General features: G+C 32.9%; 1 long non-coding RNA gene and 2 pseudogenes across 1 annotated transcript; 2 read left to right on the top strand and 1 right to left on the bottom strand.

Annotated features, from left to right (window-relative positions):
- Positions 1-22,243, bottom strand: part of LOC138308258 (uncharacterized) — a 465,904-nt pseudogene that overhangs the window by 320,029 nt on the left and 123,632 nt on the right.
- Positions 325-4,556, top strand: LOC138307625 (uncharacterized). The gene is made up of 3 exons (XR_011206024.1): positions 325-1,676; positions 2,285-2,352; positions 4,412-4,556. It is a non-coding gene; the product is annotated as an uncharacterized lncRNA (long non-coding RNA).
- Positions 9,873-22,243, top strand: part of LOC138308015 (uncharacterized) — a 28,777-nt pseudogene continuing 16,406 nt past the window's right edge.

The raw sequence follows: 22,243 nt of genomic DNA on the forward strand, positions 1-22,243 counted from the left end.
TACAATACGGTGACACTTGTGTTTCTTGTACTCCAAGACCTTGACTCAAAGGGAATATATCGTCATAAATCTTTATCATAATTATCATTAAGGATGTATTCTTCTGAGGTTTCAGTCTCTTTTCGACAATGATCAAAGAAGTTATGAGATTTTTTAAATACAATTTATCAATATCTGTAGCAAGTTGCCAGTTGCAAATTTTGTCAAAATAATCACATTTTTATTCTTAATAGAATTTTTTTATACGGGGATTTGAAGAAAAAGCCAATTTGGCGGCCATTTTGAAATTGTGTCTTTTTTCGCTTTAAGTAGAGCCACAGTTTTACCATTTTTTACTTTAATTGTTTTCACTTAAAAATCATCACTGCGCCAGCATTTCTAGCTGTATCGAGCTATTTTTTGCTGGATTCTTTACTAGGTTCGTGGTAATTGAAATATTTAGCATTAATGTGTGAAATTATACACTTTTGTCACTTTATTTTTTACATTTAATGTTAATTTGAGCACTTTCATTTTTTACTCTGAATTATTGAAAAATAACAAATATTTAAATGGCGCAAAAAATTAAGCACACGGACCCCCATTTTTTCTGTCTGATATAGCAAGAATAACCCTATCCCTATTGATATGCAAAATATTGACAAAAGTTTAATGCCAGAAATTTTTCTATAAAAGGTTAAGTTTGGCAAAAATGGCGGAATATGGTGCATTTTGTAACTCTAAATCAAGGGGTTGGGGTAGCATATGCTGTTATTCTGAGAAAAAATATGAGTCTTAATAATCATTAATGGTATATTTTTAAAGAAGAATACTGGAAAATAAGTTCTACAAACATCCATACATATCAATCACTTCGTTAGCAAATTATGGCTTTAATCTCTCGTGGATATGTTCAAAACGACAAAATTTCCATAAACTCCAATATTTTGTCAACTAGGTATCTTTGAGTGACAATAGCTCAAAAACGAGCACACGGACATATATTTTTTCTTGCATTTTCTTTGATGGTTTGAACTCCTTTTCCAAAAATATATATGAGAAAAAAAGTTTAATACGAGAAAAGTTTGACTTCTCAGAGGAGTACATTCGTAACACAATCATATATGGCTAAAATTTAAAGAAAAAATGATGAAATAAAAGAATCAAAAATCAAAGTTAAAAAAAGCTAGAAAAAAAGGTTTCGCTGCTGTATTAAAACATCGAGAGTCAAAAAGTGCATTATATATCATATAGATTTAGTCTGAGAGCCAGGTATGGCCGTCGTGTACCCCGCTTTTCTTTACATTGAGATTTTTAAAATCTCGACTTTAGCTCGTATATTCACATATGTTATACAAAATAAAATAATCCAAAATATTTCCATAAAATTCCTTAACACTCACCGCCATGTACACATTACAAAGATCTAAAAAGATTATATCGCTGTAATACAGAGGCCCTCTAGTACACTAAAGATATATAAAGAGCAATCATGTCCTTGAATTCTAACCACACATACGTGTGGTCTGGAATCTGTCACATTTGTATTTATTAAAGATAAGACTATGACATCATTATAACAATCAATCAAATCATTGTTTCATTCAATGCATCACCACCGAGTTGCCCGCTATATAAATTGGTACACAACACTGGTATCGTCGTCAGCGTACCATAACATCTCAGCAGCCCTGAGCGTAAGTATTTACCGAGCAGATCGTTTCTGTCGCGGTTGGAATTCACATATGAAATTTTATAATGGGCTGGTCTAGTGTTTGATTTAGAAGAGTCTAAATGTGTCTTCTGGGATGAATGTGTCTTCTGGGGTGAATGTAATTTCAGCGGTGAATTTGTTAAAACTGGTTCATACAGAATTCTTTAAAAAGTACAAGAAAGTAGTTTCTGAGAACGATTTTCCTGTCATAGCGGATTTTCGTTCATAATTGAAGATAACTGTTTAATTTAAGCGTCACTTTTGGAATTTTCATGATAATGTTGCATATTCCGATGTAAAAGAATAATTAAGCTTCTAAATTAAGTTTTGCATTGAAAATTGGTAAGTAAAATTGCTTTTCTACAAAGACAGAGTTATTGGAATCAGAATAATTTGTTGGAATTCCCATACTGAACACGAAAAATACAAGTTTTCGTTTAAGTTTCATATATCAACACCCTGAAGCCAAACGCAGGGATGTGCCTTTTAAGTATTGTTAACGTTTGCTTTCTCATTTTGACTCACTGTTTCATTTATTTGTTTCGCTAAATAATAATGATGATAACAAATATTCCCTGTTTCTAATTACAGGTTTACCTCGACCATGTCTCCCATCAATATTATCATTTTCTGTATTGGACTGGTCATAGCAATCAAAGGTAAGAGTCATTTGAAATTTGTTTCGTAATTAATATCGTCTGCTACCATATTGGCCTTCGAAACACCAAACAAAGAATTTTACTGGTTGCGTAATAACATAAAACAAACTTTTCAACGCTAAGTAACTGCTTCGTATGTACGTGTATCACGTAGAATAGCAAAAAATCAAAACTTTTTTGTTGTAATTAAAAGATAAATATCTTATTTTTACAAAATAGTTTTCTCGTAACGACGCGAAAATATTTTCAGTTTGTATTCTTCAAGTGATACTATTCTGCTTTCCTAGATATGCATATTATCTAGCATTTTCTAAACCATGGTTATGCTTAATGCAATTTACAAAAATATAAGCACATATGATGCTATTTTATCGCTGCCTTTAATGTTCACTGTTTTTTAAATGGACTTGCCCATGTATTCTTAACTGGAGAATGTGTTACCATTTACAACGGTTTTTTTATATCCTCTGTACACCATTTCTATATATTTATTTTATTGCAATATTGTTTATTTCAATCGTGACCATTTGGTTCCTAATTTTTTACAGATAACATGATACTGCATGTAGAGTTATGACCGAAAAACTAACATAGTATTTAAAATTCTCTACTGGTCTTCAATGCTTATTAATTTAGATGCTTGTGATTTATTTTGTATATGTAAATGTTCTTAATACGAGGTTGCCAGCTTCAGCAAGAAATATCAATAAAGAAATCAACATTCACTTACTGCACTGAGTGGAAAGTTGACAGCCTAATAGGTGAAATATAATTTATATAAGCAATATTATTCATTTATAATTAAAATAAGGATATATGTAACTATATATATTTTTTTTCTAAATATGCGCCACTTTTTATTTCTTGCATGTATAATGGAAAATGGTATCATGATATAATGTATGCTTCCTTAAATCACCTCACATCTTCTGTATGTTTATTTCTTTCATACCTACGGGTGTAATTCTGGCTGGTCTAGGGCAATATACTCATGCCGCCTGAGGTTGTAGTGCATGGCTACCCATGCAATAAAGCCTCGTGACGTCACGGCGTCAACAAAATTTCTATTTCCTCGGTAAAATATTTTTTTCTCTCACAAACTTGACTGGTTTTACTATAAAAGATGCAAACAACGGCGGGATATTATAGTTGTAAAGTTGCAATAAAACGTCGGGGTATGAAAGAAAAATACTCTTTCATAAGTGGATATGAAGGATAGGGATATTCTACCCTCAGGATCACAAAATGTTGCAAAACCTTCGACAAGCCTCGGGTTTTACTATATTTTGTGACCCTGGGTAGAATATCCCTATCCTTCATATCCACATATGAAAGAGTCTTATACTATAGCATGACTACCTTTAGAGTCGATGTTTAGAAGAAAAATGTCACATAAACGATTTTAATGTAATAAAGTCAGTTTATTTTAGAACGAACATATTTTTCTTTCGGCAGAGTTATCTTGTACGCTAAGTTTTACTAGTTGTACAACACATTCAAAGGGATAGTATAATTTTATTTTACTAGTTGTACAACACATTCAAAGGGATAGTGTTATTCTATTTTACTAGTTGTAGAACACATTCAAAGGGATAGTGTTATTATATTTTACTAGTTGTACAACATATTCAAAGGGATAGTGTTATTTTATTTTACTAGTTGTACAACACATTCAAAGGGACAGTGTTATTATATTTTACTAGTTGTAAAACACATTCAAAGGTATAGTGTCATTTTATTTTACTAGTGATACAACACATTCAAAGGGATAGTGTAATTTTATTACACCTTGCGAAAAACAAGTTTAGAAACATAAATTATAATTCGTGATATTAAAAGGTTTATTCTTTTTACTAGAATTATACAAGGGAATGATAATAGTGTCTTTTAACAAATTTAAAAACACGTTTAAGAAAGATACTTAAATAACGAGTAAACTTCATTTCTTGACAGGATGATTTTATTTTTCCTAAAACTCGAACTTGAGGATGATGAGGTAGTGTCGCCTTTTGACGGTTTACTTTAATTGGTCTATTTTGTTTTGTGGTGTTGTTTTTAGATGAAAAGATTCACAGGCGTTCCAAACGCGATATCAGCGATCTTTGTGGGATGATACAGACCCAAACCCGCGTTCCATGTGTCCGTCTCATAACTTACGGGAATTACTGTGGGCCTTTCAACAATAGGGGACCAATCACGGATAGTGTGGACAGGTGAGAATATAGCCCGAAAGGTAGTCAATCGCAGACATTGTGGACAGGTGAGAATATAGCCCGAAAGTTGGTCAATCATGTGCAGTGTGGACAGGTGAGAATATAGTACAAATGCAAGTCAATCATTTACCGTGTGGACAGGTGAGAATATAGACCAAAGGTTAGTCAATCACGGACAGTATGGACAGGTGAGAATATAACCCAAAGGTTAGTCATTCACAGACAGTGTGGACAGGTGAAAATATAACCCGAAGGTTAGTCAATCACGGACAGTGTGGACAGGTAAGAACATAGCCCAAAGATTAGTCAATCACGGACAGTTTGGACAGGTGAGAAAATAGCCCAAAGGTAAGTCATTCACAGACAGTGTGGACAGGTGAGAATATAGCGATCAAACGAACAGTCCTTAACCGAATCGATGTTTTTTAAAGCGTATCTGTAAAATAAGTTTGAGGATGTTGTTGTGTTTCAGGAGTTCAATACTAAACTAATCGTCACTTCCATAACAATTTAAAACAGGTAAATAAAATGTTAATTTTCATAACACGGGTCGTGTTAGAAGCATATGTTTAGTCACCCCTAAGCAAGTAAGTGACCGATGGCTCCACTGCCGAGTAGTATGACGTCACCCACATAATATAAACATCTGTATGACGTCACCCACATAATATAAACATCTGTATGACGTCACCCACATAATATAAACATCTGTATGACGTCACCCACATAACATCTTGACCGTGGCTGTTAATAGGACGTTAATGTAATCAAACAAACATAACATCTGTATAACGCCACTTACATACCTGGGGGTCGAATTAGACTATAGGGGAAAATATGTAGTTCGACGTTTTAACAATAAGTTTATTACTCTACGTAAAATGATATAAATCGTAAGTTTTCGGCCATAGCAACTACACCAATGCTTATTTTTAATTCCAACAGAAAATCCAGTTATTTCAGTTTTTGAGAATTTGAAAATGTTCATTGTTAAGAATAAATCTCATATATATTTTAGAATCTTGACTCTTAATAAAGATAAGGTCGCTCGATTAGTCTTTAAAGCACATCGCATTCAAATTTATCTGTATTCGCTTGATTCGTCAGTTTAAAAGTTAAGATTGATGGAATATGTAGTACACTGATAACAAACATATCACGTATTCTTATCTAGGAGACATGCGCACATTATTTCTAAATTTTTTGTTTTCACGAGTTTTCCTTTTTAAAGTTCAAAAGTGTTAATCTCACATAATTATTATTATAATGATATGTATAAAATTTGACAAATTGTTTTAAAATACTTCCCGGGGAAGGCACAAATGCATTTTTAGTCTTAATTTACATAATTTTATCGCATCTGGGTTTTTTTTATCCGTCGCCATATCTATCATATTATTTGTTTAAACATATTCTTTTACTAGTAAGTCAAAGAAGGCGGCACAACTTATTAAACTTAAATCACTTAGTTATTCACCTAATTGGATAACACATTGATTTGCCTGAAATGAAGATAACATAGGGGTTAAGTTCCATTTACAATAGACTTTACAATGTGTAAAATTTCATGCAACTAGTACTCGTTATCATGTTAAAGGCCATACATTAGCTACTTTGTCCAAATCACCATCCCCACTAGGCCATGGACGCAGGAAATGACAAAAATCGGGTTTTAAGCTCAAAAATGGTATTTTTAAGCAATTTGTTCATATTTGGCTTGACGCAGCAAAAGTGTTTCTAAATAGCAAACTCAAAAGCTCAAATATGATATTTTTTTAGCAATTTGTTCGTATTTGGCTTGACGCAGCAGAAATGTTTCTAAATAGCAAACTCAAAAGCTCAAAAATGATATTTTTTTAACAATTTGTTCATATTTGGCTTGACGCAGCCGAAATGTTTCTAAAAAGCAAACTGTTATTCCTAATCAGTTTTTGGACCTCTTATCAATCAGTAAAAACAACAACAACAACTAAATGAAATGACTTGACGCAGCAAAAATGTTTCTAAATAGCAAACTTTTATTCCTAATCAGTTTTTTCACCTCTTATCAATCAGTAAAAAACAACAACAACTAAATGAAATGACCTCTGACGAACAGGATACTGATAACTCGATTACTCTGATTCGGACTGCCTGTACCAGCTTGCAGACATGCCGAGTCACTTCAGTGGATATAGCAATGAGGAGAAAAAGCACACATTAGTGAATGCAATATGTGACACTGCATTAGGCATATGACATTTGGCTTGTTATACACATGGAATAAACTATGAATGTGCTCATTTTCACAAGGCACACTCATTTCGGAAACTGTTAATGATATTATTAATCACGGAAACAAAGTCTTAGTTTAAGTTATATTTGTTACGTTATCAGTAGGTGCTGTAATAATATTTGTTACGTTATCAGTAGGTGCTGTAAAAATTATTTTTGAGACGCTACTAGTCTACCAAATTTCAAACTTAAATTGTGATGTCACACCTAGGAATAAAGCCATCTATAAAATAGTTTTTTTCTACTTATATATCGTTAATAGTCAATGTTCTATCAAGGGAAATTAAAGTACACCTTAAAACTGTATTGTCATTGGTTTGGAGTTAGAAAAATAACAAAAGGGGAACGGGGTGCATGGTTGACCCTCCTAGTCCACGGCCTACAAGATTACCATATGGGAAGTATTGAATATCGCGTAATTGGAGATTAAAAACACAAACAAACAAACAAGAAATAAACTTAAATACAAAAGTGTATCCATATGTCATTAATAAAGTACAAGATCTGTGTTCATGTTCAGGTTTTTTTTATCAATTACAACTTATCCGGAATCCATCACCATCATAGTGTGGTACAATTGTAAGGGAAGTAACTCCTGGTTGTCATGAAGGTATTTGATCTATCAAAAATGACACATAATTGTTTGAACTAATGATACATTTTTTTTTATCTTTAAACATAACGACTTCATCAATTTAATAGTGATTTTTTTAATGTTTAAGATATGTTAATTTATCATCGCTATCTAATTTTAGTAACAAGATTAATTATGAAAAAAATAAATCTTGAGTACTATTAGGTAAAATTATCAGGTGAAATATCGGTTAATCTAGTACATTTAGAAAATTAATTTTATTTATGAGGCGAATTTATTCAGAAATATTAGGTTAAGATAGTATATTTTGAAAACTATTTTTATCTATTTTATCTATTAGGCGGATTTTTTTAATGTTTTAAAAAACTTTGAATCAAAATGTTACTAAAAAACAAAGTCTATGGAACACCGATACAAATGTAAGAATAATTCCATTGAACATTTAACGACGTTTTTTATGTAATGAGGTTGATATGCAAATCAAAATCTATTTAACAACGGGAAAATTAACTTAAAGGCCCACTACCTTTCCGGAGCAAAATTTAAAGGTTTCTTAAAAACATTAATAACAAAAGAAAATATATATCGATGGCTTAAGATGAGGTTACAACACCAAAAATATGCAAGATTTCCTGTCTAATGTACGATAACAGTGGAGATTCATTTCGCTGTTTTGTCGTCTGGCGCAGTGATAGTCAACTACCGCGCGGCATTTAGGACGACGGCGGGAAACATAAAACGACCCGCGTTATGAAAATTAACATTTTATTTATTCTAATTAAATAGTTCTGAAGGCGATGATAAGTTTGCTTGTAAACGTATAGTTAATAACTTCTGCGACTCTACAAAATTATTGATCTCGTTTTACATTCCTATTTTAAAAATTAAAGGCCATTTCGGAAAGTTAGTGGCCCTTTAAGCATTGATGTCACTATTTTTTAATTTTATCGGGGTATGAAAAAAAAATTGTTTGCAAATTGTGTGAATCTCACAAAAGTTTGCAAACAATTTTTTTTTCATACCCGATAAAATTAAAAAATAGTGACATCAATACTTTATAATTAATTTTATACCCTATTTGATAAAATGAAGTATGTTTAAATGTAACATTGTAGTGGTTTTTCAAGGGATTCTTTTTTCCGAATCAATACGCAACGTCAATGTCTCTATGTGACGTCACGATAAAGTCGGGTTTCGCGGCATTCTCGGATTTTTTTCATAGCGGTATGCAAAAAATATATTGGCCAATCAGAAAGCCAGAATTGGTATGAAAACAAAGAAAATTTAATTATATAACGATGACTCCAGATACTGTAAAAGGAAAATAGACATATTTCTGAAGAGTTTGCGTTGTTTAGCGACGATAACTGTCAACACCACATAGAATACAATTGACCGTATTCGACCCAATGAGCACCTTATAAATTCCCTTCCTCTTTTTGAGGCCTTAGTTCCACTTACCTCTAATTACATGTAGTCTGAAACTATGAACACATGTGTAAAACTCATTATTTGATTTCTTTTTCAAATTGATTACCATATTCTATGAAAAGCTAGTTCAAATTTCAATCTATTATGCATCCCACTTACATTTTCTTTTTTTATAAGCGTCATTAATGCTTATTTGGTCGAATACGGTATCTTAGTATGAGTTGTACAGGAAAAATATAGTTATCGTTTCAAAAGTCCTCCGCGTAAAGGAGTGCTTTTGGTTTGGCCCATTCCAGCATTCACACAATTTTCGCAATTTTAAATTTAAACCTGAATTTACAGCTGCTTTACGGTAATGTCTTAAGGCCATTTCATGATATTTTTTTCATCTTGTATGTATAACTTACTATCCTAAAATATCCCTTATGCTTTGTGTTTGATTAGTTAAACATCCTACTAATTGTCAGAGCTGTTTAAGGACGTGCTAGGTTTACAGGTGTAGAAAAACCGGTACCCGAGCAAAAGACCGATCAGCGATACCATCCAGATACTGCCCACATGGGATTCGACTTTGCGATCAAAAGAATTGTGGTAATATGACCACTGCAACCCTTAATGCGTCTTCCTTGCAACTTATTATTATTATTTTTTCTAATTAACAGTTTTTAAGATATTTACTCTGAAAATTAATATATATATATACGATGAGGAGGAATAGACTGAAAAATATGATTTTCAATGATCATGTATGCAGGATTAAATATCACTACAGTTGAATCGTTAGTGGTATTTTAATTAAATGGTTACCCACTTTATCGAACGAAATAAATAAATTATGGATTGAGGGTTTGATAGAAAGGGTAATAATTAATACTTACTGACGTCATAACCATACGTGACCTTTTCCCTATTTCCCTATAGTATGTTGTGGAGGAACATAAATCTGACCTATCATCAAGTTTTATAGAAGTTTTGTTTTTTTTCTATTTAGGTGCTGTGTTATCACCATGATGTCTGTACTGAAAGCACCAGAAATGGCTGCGGAAAATCCCACCTTTGGGGCGATATTCGGAGCATACCGATGGATGGTATCATAGCAATGGAGTGATCACTTGTGGTAAGTGTTGCTGTATTCAGTGGTAATATACAAAGGGAAAATATTTAAGATATCGTTTCAAGTAGATGTAGACAATTACAACCCCCTCCCAACGCCCCCACGAAACAATGAAAAAATAATCAAATAAAATATCTGTAATATCTGCACCAACCATATATGATATAGAGATAATACGAGTTGGCTTGACTATAATTACAATTTTTTGGTTTTCAAATTTTAATTGAACCAAAGATTGAAATGAAATCGCAAAATTGTTACAATAAATCAATACACGGGTTATCACATGGCGTTCCTGTCTGTTTAATGTTAATACGAATGATATTGTAGATGTTTTCCTTTTCTAATAAAGTGATCGATGACATTTCATCGCCCTTCAGTGGTAAGCGCTGATAATATAGTCATGATATGATAACTAAGATGCATTAATGTGTTGGTCGAATATAGAATTCATATATATCACACTAATACTATGTTTGTAGCTGGATTTCCCATACACACATTTGTCTTTCTCTCCTAACACTAATTACTCTAATAAATCACGGAAGATATTAAAATACCTAATGTAGGTATAATAGAGTAGACAATGACGTCTGGCAAGGGGAGATAACTGCGTTGACGGTCTAAGTTTGGTACGGGCTGATTTCTGAACACAGCTATTCTAATCAGATTCAACCAACTCAAACTTATATTTTTTGGAAATGGATTATTAACCGACTTTCATTTTCCACAAATTATGTTGATGTATTGTTATATTAAATTTTGGCAAACACAATATAATATTGACTTTTGTAAACCAATCGTTTTCGCGGTTACAAAATTTCACGATATCAGTTTCAAATTAAGTTTGTGACGGGAATTATCATAATTCGTGGATAAGTTGATTCAATTTTCATACTTTTTAACATAACCGAGATAACTTCCGCGAATTCACTTTGATCGCGAAATTCGAAAAAGCAAACGTGCGGAAAGAAAGTTTGTTTAGAGTTCTCGCTGTATTTGATTTAACCAGTTTGATATGATGTAATGTGCGCATATTGCCAGATGTAATGCAACTTCATTCAACTTTATATGGACTGATATTTCCTACAAGTAGCTGAGTATTTTTTTCACGCTCTACAATGAAATGTTTGAGACTGAAGCCTGTAATGATCATTAACTTTGAATATTAAAATTACTGACGACGGTTACATCATTTGGACAAATATTGTAAATATTAAATATTAAGGCAAGTCTGTGATATGCAATAACTTTGTAATCACTTGTATAATTTAGGAGGATGACTTAAGAGACAGAACCCAATCTTGTTAACTACCTATGGGCTACTCTTTCGACCATCAATGAACATCGCTGAACAGTTTTATAGACAGTGAATAAATATTTCTGCTAAAGTTTTCAACACAAATACGTGTGTCCAAGAAACGACTAAACGCACTCCAATGCAAATATGAGGAATTAAAGTTTAGAAAGAGGAAATTAATTCTGTAATAATACCACCATGATATAATAATATGATGATAATGATATTTAGCCGATACTCAGGACGTTCAATGATTGCTGATATTTTTAAATTTCAAAAGTATAGCTATGAACATATTTAGCACATTTATTTATATGGATAAGTCAAACCCTGTTGCTCTGTGAATTGTTTTTAAAAACCGTTTCATTTTAGCGGTCTAAAATACTACTTTCACATTTTACAATTTTCTTTCGCAGAGGCCAGTAACGGCGCCTGTGCCCGTACACAGTGCGAATGTGACAGACATTTTGCCATGTGTCTCAGATTTGCTACTAGGGTCCCCATCATAAATACTCCTCCAATGCCGCCTCTCATGTCGCCTACACCTGCGCCTACGCCTGCACCTCCTACGCCCGCTCCACCTGCACCTGCACCGACGGGACCAGACACACCACTGACAGACGAACAAATCACTGCAGCAATTCGTGGAAGACTTGGAATTGGAAATGGGATAGGAGGAGGAATGGGGCCTGGAATAGGAAATACAATTAGAGGAGCAATAGGACCTGGAGCAGGAAATATAATTGGAGGAGGAATGGGACCTGGAGCAGGAAATGTAGTAGGACCTTGGCCAGGAAATGGTGGTATAGGAGGGTTTCTTAGGCGAATCTTGCCGTCCTTTATATTGCCGTTCTAGATATGCGTTTTTTTCTATTTATCTTTCTTGTTGAAATATATTATTGCTCACATAGTGTTTTACAGGGGCGATACAGAAATACACGTATATTAGGTCCATGAAAAAGTTTACGAAGCTTTGTTTCATTGATCCAATATATTGCCGTTACCCACTGTAAAACATAATACAATATTACGAATTTATCCCACTGAAGACCTCTCTTGACGCCATATAACTGATTTTAACTGGAATTCCGAGTACTTTGCCAAAGGTGGGATGATCATTGCTATTCCGCCAGAGTACATGATTTTTTTATCCGCAAATTGATGACATTTCAGGAATTGTATTACAGCTGTTATCTAGAATAAGGAAGTTGGGGAACATAAGCGAATATGTGAGATATAAATCCTTACCCAAACGGGAAAATACTTTGAAATTAAAAATGTTACACTAAATTATGGGGAAATACTTATAACAATCAATTCATCGTGGTCCTTCCCTTGATCGTAACCACATAACTTAGCGATACAATTACTGTATTTTTTTGCTTCGTTAATGTCATAAAATGTAAGAAATTCATGTACCAAAATTAATTTCTAAATACTGACTTATTAGGCTATTTTTGATAATTGAAATTATGTCCTTTTATTTGTGTCATAATTGCAAGTCAGTACTTCAGTACTTTACCAATATTTATTTTCTATATGTATTTTCTGTATGATTTTTACGTCTATTCCGTATTTGCAGATTACATAGTTATCTCCCTTGCATGTAAATTTAGATTATGATGTCATTACTTTGTGAGCAAATATTATATCGTTTCCTCTGAAAAATATGACGTTATGCACATAAAACATGGCGTAACAAACGATGCCTAAAACAGAGATAAATCTGTAATATGCAAATTCGGAATACTGTCATTTTAACCTCACGGTTGATTTGAAATAATTTATTAACTTTCACGTCTGTCTTGTCTCTTTCACTTATGACATTACTATTGATCTTTGGTTTGGTAGTTCGGATCTACACTAATGTGAAATCAATTTTATCATATAATCCGCCTGTTATCCGGTGATTTCAGTGATATATCAGATCTACAGTGATGTGATGTTAATTTTATCATATAATCCGCCTGTTATCCGGTGATTTCAGTGATATATCGGATCTACAGTGATGTGATATTAATTTTATCATATAATCCGCCGGTTATCTGGTGATTTCAGTGATATATCGGATCTACAGTGATGTGATATTAATTTCATCATATAATCCGCCGGTAATCTGGTGATTTCAGTGATATATCGGATCTACAGTGATGTGATATTAATTTTATCATATAATCCGCCTGTTATCCGGTGATTTCAGTGATATATCGGATCTACAGTGATGTGATTTTAATTTCATCATATAATCCGCCTGTTATCCAGTGATTTCAGTGATATATCTGACCTACAGTGATGTGATATTAATTTATCATATAATCCGCCTGTTATCCAGTGATTTCAGTGATATATCGGACCTACAGTGATGTCATATTAATTTCATCATATAATCCGCCTGTTATCCGGTGATTTCAGTGATATATCGGATCTACAGTGATGTGATATTAATTTCATCATATAATCCGCCTGTTTATCCAGTGATTTCAGTGATATATCGGATCTACAGTGATGTGATATTAATTTTTATCATATAATCCGCCTGTTATCCGGTGATTTCAGTGATATATCGGATCTACAGTGATGTGATATTAATTTCATCATATATAATCCGCCCGTTATCCGGTGATTTCAGTGATATATCGGATCTACAGTGATGTGATATTAATTTCATCATATAATCCGCCTGTTATCCGGTGATTTCAGTGATATATCGGATCTACAGTGATGTGATATTAATTTCATCATATAATCCGCCTGTTATCCGGTGATTTCAGTGATATATCAGATCTACAGTGATGTGATATTAATTTCATCATATAATCCGCCTGTTATCCATTGATTTCAGTGATATATCGGATCTACAGTGATGTGATATTAATTTTATAATATAATTCACCTGTTATCCGGTGATTTTGTCTATATAAATATTGTTGCGTACAGTCTGTATAGAACAAGTGTACTATAACCTGAAACAATTTGATTGGCTGGAAATTCATTCTGATGTTATGTCAGAAACAATATTAGGACGCCAGGACTAGACAAAATTGTAGCCTGCGCTGGATTTTCGCAATTCACTTTGACATGAAATTCATGTTGTTGTAGCCATGTGATAAAAATATCATTTTTGTGTTCACTTCATATGAAATTACATGAAACTCTACTCAGATGTTATACCTTCTTAGACAAGTTTGATGAAATCTGCTATGAAATGAACACTCATTTAAGGTCATCTATGTAAATTTAAAGTTATTTATTACTATTTATTGACATTTGTGTTGTATATTATTGACGTCGATGTCTCAGCTTTATCTTTAAAATAAGTAGATAGAATAACAAAATTGAAATAAAGCATTCTCTATCAAATTATTTGTTGTGTTGCTCCATTATATTAACAGATCAACATATTACTACATCAATTAAATGTAACACATATCTACATTGTATCTGCCTAGGGGCATACTAACATCTATAACACCTAGGACAATATTTAGATGAACGACACAAGCTAAATGTTGCGATTTAACTTTGATTGAAGATATACTAACACACATACAGTGTATCCTACATCTCAGAAGATACACATCGCACGTAACAAGAATAACAACCTTCTTTATGATTGATAAATCGAAAACGATGGCTCGAAACTCAATACTCGACAAAACATTCCTCATGCTGAAGTTCAGAATTTTTTAGCTGATTTTGAAAGTCATTTAGATATTCTGTTTATACAATTTGCAATTAATAAAGAAACTATGCTTTTCGGAAAACTTAATCATAGCGGCATACAATTTATCAAAAAATTGATAATGGAATTGTTCTTTTAATCAAACACTATATTTATAAAAAAGATGTTTACATAGTTCTTTAAATGTGATGGCTTTTTCAAACTGTATTAAAGATTATTATGATGTTCAAAGACATATAGCTTATGGACAAGGAGAAAAAACGGTTTAAAATTTTACTAAAGATTGGAAAAATGGATAAAGCTAGTAGAACATACAAATCCCTGACAGTTGCACATATCTTTTATTAAAATAGAATATATATTTATTTGTTGTCATACATACATTTTTTTAGTGTTTTTCATACAAGAATATATCTACATTTAATTCTTATTCTTCACAATTTCTCCTTTCTAGTTCGTCCCATTATCCCTTCTATCCTTCCAAATTCTTTGTTCTTTATTTTATTTTTTCTCTCCCTCCTCCCTCTCTATCAAAAAACTCAAACAATGTTATTATACTGATGAATGAAAGAATGACAAAGTGAAAGATGTGCATGGAAGATAACTATATTCATATTTCATGATTATGTGATTAATGTAAAATTGATATATTGTTTAACCCCTTAACTCCCAGATACGCCAAACTACGCCAATAACGTGTCGGTGTTGAACAAATCGTCATAACTCCCTTATTTTAGGATCTATCGAGATACTGATTATATCTGCTAAAACTAGAGATAACAAGTAATAATTTGTGTGTTCTTATAAAATTTTCATTTAACAATGCCTTCATGGTGTTTTATTGAGCTTAAAAAAGATGCAGACTGAAAAAACGGAACATTTTAAATTGATGACGTCGTCTTTCTGTCGGCGTAACATTCAGTGCACGGACCCGATATGGGATCCCTAGCTAATCAAAAAGTACTGAAAAATAATGCTTGAACTTCATACTGTTAATAACTTAGTATACCCCAATTTTATATTTATCTTGCAATATCTACAAACGTTTTTTTTCAAAAACAAAGATTTCATCTAAAAAGTACGTGTGATGTGTGGTTTTACGCGATACATAGCAATATTGTGGTCAGTTTTAACCATTTTTTCTCACCAATCTGGCATAACTTATAGATACGATGAAAGTCAGGAAAATAATGAACAATATACACAAATTTATCATTCATAACATACCATATTAACAACACAACGACTCCATAAATCAACAGATGCATCCACGGAAAATTGCTCAGTCCCACGACTTGACGTTGATCGGTTTCACAAGCACCTGTGCGAAACCGATCGGCGACTTTACCAGAACACACGGATAATGGTCCTCAATTTTGCAGTTAAAAAACTCTAAAACTCTTACGCAAAAATGTCAAGAAACATGTTTACAGTGATTTCTTTGACTGTATTCAAAAATTAAATGAATTCAGCAAATAAATCTTCCCGACGACACATAAAACTATTTTATAGTAACGGGGATTTCCCCGGACTTTCATTTCTAAAAGTTACATGTATTGAAGCACACGTGTTCGAGCGCCGATTATTTTCTATGGTGGCCCGCATGTTTATAGCTTAATTGTTAGTATTGATTGACTAGGACATCTTTTGAGTGACACTGTCATAATCACTGAGGACCTAATTAGCATGGTTGTGTTATCAGACGATATACATGTAGATCTACTGTACGTACGTGACACATGTACAATGTGCATGCGTGTAAGCATGCCGGACACGATGCGAAGTTTCCTAAACACAAAAATACGAAACATACATTGTACCTAAATATGCCGTAACCTCATCGTAAATATTATTTTGTATCAATACCAATAGAACTAAACACATATATACATAAGCTACATGTACATCCGTGTAAATATAAAAAAAACCCATTGATACGATATATATACCCATACATATTTTGTGGATTGGAATACTAGATTAACTTCCAATACTGACTAAAATTACTGATTACAAGTAATGGAAATAAAGAATTCAAGTGTCAATGACAAAATATAATAGATAATCTATAATGATATTTAATATCCAGATCATTTTTTATATATTTAAAAAAAAAATATGATTCTTCAAATTTTACTGTAATGAATTTGATCTTCAAATACAAACTAGAAATGTCCTCCAGGAGGAGGTCAACTAATTAATCCAGTACAGTTTTACCCTGTAAAATAGTCTATTGACATGAAAACAAAGGAATCTATATTTTGAAATTTTAGGGGGATCCTGACACAAACACAAAGTTCTACATTTTTTTACAATTCTTCAAAAAGTGTTCCAATTTGGATAGATCATGTTAACTTATATAGTGAAAGTTGCAGAGATACAATCATTTAGAATAATGACACCCTTCATATACATACCTATACATGTACATCATGTATACAGATAGATTCAGTATCAATAAAAAGTCTGCTCTTAATCTCAAATCAAAGATTGACACATGCAATGTACTATTTGCACTAAAAACATTAAAAATGCAGGTTGTCTGATCATACAAATAAGTCAACTGAATCTTATATATCATCTTCTTTATACTGCATATGCATTTTACATGTAATCCAAATTATGGTTTTCTGATGGGAAGTGACAGGGCAACTTGAGCAGAGATACAAAATGTATAAACATATTTTGCCTGTAAAGTTCGTCATGCTTCAATTGACACAAATGTAAAATATTATGCTCTGTGATAGAGATACTATTGAATATTTGTCCAGAAAAAGATTAGGCTAAAAAATGTACATGTATGTTACACAAATGTAGGGAAGTTAATTTTAAAATTACAATTTGGAAAGCGGGTCAGATGTATTTATACATAACCCAGTAATGAGACTCAGCATTTTCATTTTGTTTCTTGTTGAAATAATACATTTTTTTTTATCTTTAGCAAATCATTTTAAAAAAGAGCATATGTCAGAAAACAATGTTCAGATACATGTTTATGGATTTATTCATAGCTATATCAAAAAGTGCACATGTAGTAAAAGTGAAGTCAATTCTTTGGATTTGTTATCACACAAGTATGACTAAACAAAGGACCACATAGGTGTCTATGACAATACATAACATATATACAGGTAGACATTGCAGTGTGTCTACAATCTGAATAAGACATAGTACATGCAATGCACATGCGTATGTAGATACTGTAATATGGTCAAGACATAACATTCATATATGGCAAAGATATGAATCATATATGTAGACACTGCAGCGTATCATTCATGTGTAGACACAGCAGTTTATCTACAATATGGTCAATGCAATAAAACATAATACATGTATAGACACACAGTGTATCTACAATATGGTCAGTACATAACACACATATATCTGTAGACACTGCAGAGTACCTACAATATGGTCAGTACATAACACACATATATCTGTTGACACTGCAGTGTATCTACAAATATGGTCAAGACATAATACACATTATATCTGCAGACACTGCAGTGTATCTACAATATGGTCAAGACATTAGACATATACATGTGTAGTCATTGCTGTGCATCTACAATAGAATATGGTATATACATGAAACATACGCATGTATAGACACGGCAGTGTACATATGTATCAACACTATGGTCAATACATAATTTAAACACATATACATACGCATGTTTGTAGACATTGCACTTGTATAACCAATATGGTCAAGAGATAACACATATATATATATATGTAGACACACAGTGTATCTACAATATGGTCAAGACATATCACATATACATGTATGTACACACTGTATGCAGTGTATCTGCAATATGGTCAAGAGTCAATATAACACATAAGTATCTGCATTACATGTAGTCCGCTAAACCTGCCTATATTATTAGGCTTCTTTTTTATTTTGCCAAATATATAGACAAAAAAAAAATATTTAAAAAAAGCCTAACAATATAGACAGTTTTAGCGACTACATTTAACATGGTATCTACAATATGGACAAGGTATACATCACATATACACAATATTTGTACGATGCATTTGTTTTGCAAAATGTATATAGATGTATATCTGGGAAAAGGTGAGGGCTACTACCATAAATATATATATATATATATATAAGGTTGTCTTTTTGGTAACCAAGCAATATAGAACTGGACATAGAACACACAGATAATAAATGATTAATAGAGATGTTTGTATTTCTATCAGAATATAGAATATATATATGCGTTTTTGTCTTTAAAAAAATAACATGCAAATCATTATGAGTACATGTACATGTAGAATTCACAAATTTTGTCAAGAAAAAACAAAAGCTGTCTGCTAGTCTTTTACTCTGTATTCATTTATTATCTTGATGGATATTGATACTTTTGTGTGGATAAACTAAAAGAAACTGGTAATATTTACAATGTTTGGTAAGTTACAAATTACTGCAGTAAACTATGAGAGTACCGCATTGCATTTTTTATTGTGTACACTGTACAGATATATATTTAGATATATTATCTAAACATCTTGATAAATATTTGTAGGCCAGTCGAATAAATCCGTAAAACTCATTCCAGAATTTAAAAAAAATTAGCCTAACCCTTTACTGTGCGATGTTCTGAAGGATTAAGTTCCAAATAGGAAATAGAGGTGTGTAGTACATACATAAGGCGGGATAGGGCATGATAGGGGCACATTTGTCGCGGTATGAGAGGGTTTTAGAGAGGGTATGAAGGGTGGCGGGGTCTACTTTTATAAATATGCATTATATGTATGTACATGTATAGGATGTTGTCTCATTGTTGTTTGGGTCCATTTTCTTGTAAACTTATATTTCTTCTTGTTGATATAAACTTTAAAGTCTATGTTTAGAGTTTTCATTTACAGACTAATGTCAAGCGCCACCCTCTCAAACATGAGTTGACACACACATAGCCTACACAATGTCAAATGGCTTTTGACTTACAGAAGATAACAATTTTCTAGCCCAGATTATGACGATTAGAATCAGTAGACGATCGTTTTTTATTATATCAGGGTATGATATAGATTGTATATTATATACGGATACATTTCCACTTAACAATATAGCAACTACACGTGGCTCGACTGTTTTAAATATTTATAATCGCCAATACCGCAACACTGTCCCATTGAATTTCCCGGCTCTTGTCACAGCTGTTGGTCTCAGATGACGTCACGTATCTACGGCCACCTGGTGATATCAGGGGCGATAAGCGATGCGATCGTTCTAGACAAGAGTGTTTATGGACTTCGTTTCAAGCACATTTTATTGAAATTAAGTGAAATACAACCTGTATTTTTTGTTGGAAATCATAAAGTGCATCACAATATACAAATATCAACACAAAAATAGCATTTTTAAAATCTGTTTTTATCACCTTTAATTGGTCTATTTTGTTTTGTGGTGTTGTTTTTAGATGAAAAGATTCACAGGCGTTCCAAACGCGATATCAGCGATCTTTGTGGGATGATACAGACCCAAACCCGCGTTCCATGTGTCCGTCTCATAACTTACGGGAATTACTGTGGGCCTTTCAACAATAGGGGACCAATCACGGATAGTGTGGACAGGTGAGAATATAGCCCGAAAGGTAGCCAATCGCAGACAGTGTGTACAGGTGAGAATATAGCCCGAAAGTTGGTCAATCATGTGCAGTGTGGACAGGTGAGAATATAGTACAAATGCAAGTCAATCATTTACCGTGTGGACAGGTGAGAATATAGACCAAAGGTTAGTCAATCACGGACAGTTTGGACAGGTGAGAAATATAACCCAAAGGTTAGTCAATCACGGACAGTTTGGACAGGTGAGAAAATAGCCCAAAGGTTAGTCATTCACAGACAGTGTGGACAGGTAAAAATATAACCCGAAGGTTAGTCAATCACGGACAGTGTGGACAGGTGAAAATATAACCCAAAGGTTAGTCATTCACAGACAGTGTGGACAGGTGAAAATATAACCCAAAGGTTAGCCATTCACAGACAGTGTGGACAGGTGAAAATATAACCCGAAGGTTAGTCAATCACGGACAGTGTGGACAGGTAAGAATATAGCCCAAAGATTAGTCAATCACGGACAGTTTGGACAGGTGAGAAAATAGCCCAAAGGTTAGTCATTCACAGACAGTGTGGACAGGAATATAGCGATCAAACGAACAGTCCTTAACCGAATCGATGTTTTTTAAAGCGTATCTGTAAAATAAGTTTGAGGATGTTGTTGTGTTTCAGGAGGTCAATACTAAACTAATCGTCACTTCCATAACAATTTAAAACAGGTAAATAAAATGTTAATTTTCATAACACGGGTCGTGTTAGAAGCATATGTTTAGTCACCCCTAAGCAAGTAAGTGACCGATGGCTCCACTGCCGAGTAGTATGACGTCACCCACATAATATAAACATCTGTATGACGTCACCCACATAATATAAACATCTGTATGACGTCACCCACATAATATAAACATCTGTATGACGTCACCTGCATAACATCTTGACCGTGGCTGTTAATAGGACGTTAATGTAATCAAACAAACATAACATCTGTATAACGCCTCTTACATACCTGGGGGTCGAATTAGACTATAGGGGAAAATATGTAGTTCGACGTTTTAACAATAAGTTTATTACTCTACGTAAAATGATATAAATCGTAAGTTTTCGGCCATAGCAACTACACCAATGCTTATTTTTAATTCCAACAGAAAATCCAGTTATTTCAGTTTTTGAGAATTTGAAAATGTTCATTGTTAAGAATAAATCTCATATATATATTTTAGAATCTTGACTCTTAATAAAAATAAGGTCGCTCGTTTAGTCTTTAAAGCACATCGCATTCAAATTCATCTGTATTCGCTTGATTCGTCAGTTTAAAAGTTAAGATTGATGGAATATGTAGTACACTGATAACAAACATATGACGTATTCTTATCTAGGAGACATGCGCACATTATTTCTAAATTTTTCGTTTTCACGAGTTTTCCTTTTTAAAGTTCAATAGTGTTAATCTCACATAATTATTATTATAATGATATGTATAAAATTTGACAAATTGTTTTAAAATACTTCCCGGGGAAGGCACAAATGCATTTGTAGTCTTAATTTACATAATTTTATCGCATCTGGTTTTTTTATCCGTCGCCATATCTATCATATTATTTGTTTAAACATATTCTTTTACTAGTAAGTCAAAGAAGGCGGCACAACTTATTAAACTTAAATCACTTAGTTATTCTCCTAATTGGATAACACATTGATTTGC

Source organism: Argopecten irradians, chromosome 14, assembly GCF_041381155.1.
Source record: "Argopecten irradians isolate NY chromosome 14, Ai_NY, whole genome shotgun sequence".
In the NCBI taxonomy this organism is placed as follows: domain Eukaryota; kingdom Metazoa; phylum Mollusca; class Bivalvia; order Pectinida; family Pectinidae; genus Argopecten; species Argopecten irradians.